At 34.8% G+C, this 1,615-nt stretch overlaps 1 long non-coding RNA gene across 1 annotated transcript; it reads left to right on the plus strand.

Annotated features, from left to right (window-relative positions):
- The first annotated feature begins 684 nt into the window (after positions 1-684).
- On the plus strand, positions 685-1,358 carry LOC146729098 (uncharacterized). The gene is made up of 3 exons (XR_014928263.1): positions 685-781; positions 922-959; positions 1,251-1,358. It is a non-coding gene; the product is annotated as an uncharacterized LOC146729098 (long non-coding RNA).
- Positions 1,359-1,615: the final 257 nt, after the last annotated feature.

The raw sequence follows: 1,615 nt of genomic DNA on the forward strand, positions 1-1,615 counted from the left end.
TGCTTCTTGTAGACGGCCCTCTACCTTCTCAATGTTGCGTGGAGCTTCAGGAACACACACCTTGGATATTTTTAAGGCAACTGCTTGAACAGTTGTGTAGTTGTCAGGCAGAGCATGTTTTTTCTGTGTTCGATTCGAAGAGAGGGAGAGAGCCTTTGGCTAGTTCCCAGATTGGTCTTAGTTGCAGATTGAAATAAGCTAATATCAGTATCATGGAAAGAATTTTTGGCTGTAGTACTTAAGAGGTTGTGGTCAATGTTGTCCAAGGCACCAACAGTGAAAAGACCGTGATGCAACTGCGAAGGGGACACAATACCTTGTTCCTGCGATAGCAGACATCCTTCGCCAGTTAGGATTCAAGCTGAAGAACCCTAACATAACTCACACATAAAGCCAATTTATACAGTTGTGTGATCAAATTTTTTGATCTGGTGATTGTGTGAATATTATTGATTGTGTGAATATTATTATATACCTCACAATGGTCCCTTAAATTATCACAAAGATACAAACAAATATAAATACATCTTTATTTATAATTTTACTTGTTTTAAAGTTTACTCTGAATTTCGAAACCAAGTTTTGATTGATTTATTATTCTATTACATAACAGTAACATGTAACTGTAACTGAAAATTATCATAATACGTGAACCAATTAAATATTGTCTCTCTGACAGTCACTGCGAAATATTGTGGACATTATGAAGAAAATACTGATTGTATTTGTTGTCGTACTTGTATTGGGAATGAACTTCGAAAATAGTGTCTTGGCAAAAAATGTAAGTTTAGTCAATTTGTTAAATACTAATTCCTCGCAATTATAAACGGTCAGGGAAGCATGAATGCCTTATGTGAATGATATAGTTAGTAATAAATGCGTGTCTTCGTGTACTGCAAAAACATTGTTTATTTGTTTTAGGTGCCACTTCCAGCACATGAGTTACGGAAACGGAACAGGTAGGATAGTTTTAACATATTTTGAAATGCGAATATTACCAAGCTATAAATACGGATTCTCATATATAAAGATAATTTAAATCGTAAAAATATTGCACACAGATACAAAAAATAGAAAGGCCGGGTGTTATAATGTCGCACTGCTATTTAAATTAAAACAATACACTAAAATTCAACATTGGCATGATAAGATATGTCGTACCCACCCACCAACCCACTCAATCTATCTCTTATAGCAATTAACAATGCAGCACTAACTTAATGAAATGTGTTTGTACTGTTTCTAATCAGACTGTCTATACCAAATGATGACGAGGACAAGCGTGGATGTTGTCAAGGTGGTGGTTTCCGAGGGATAATCTGAAACATCGATGATACGAATAAAGAACACTGAAACAATTAGTTGTAGTAAGCTTCTTAGAGGGCATGTTTGTCGTTGTCTTCCATTTAAAAGTAATTAGTCTCGGAAATAGATCACTAAAAGTTAGTTATGCACATGATTAATGAAATCGCATGTTGATCGTGTCAAAATCTCTTTACCTATGCGTACAATTTTACAGTTCTCGTAAGTGCTTATCAAAAACAAATATCTGGCTGTAATTTATGCATACCAATCAGGTCATGTGGTTAGTAATGGTTTCTATACAATTCTCTTT

This window comes from Saccoglossus kowalevskii, chromosome 22 (assembly GCF_978046115.1).
Source record: "Saccoglossus kowalevskii chromosome 22, keSacKowa6.1, whole genome shotgun sequence".
Taxonomy (NCBI): Eukaryota; Metazoa; Hemichordata; class Enteropneusta; family Harrimaniidae; genus Saccoglossus; species Saccoglossus kowalevskii.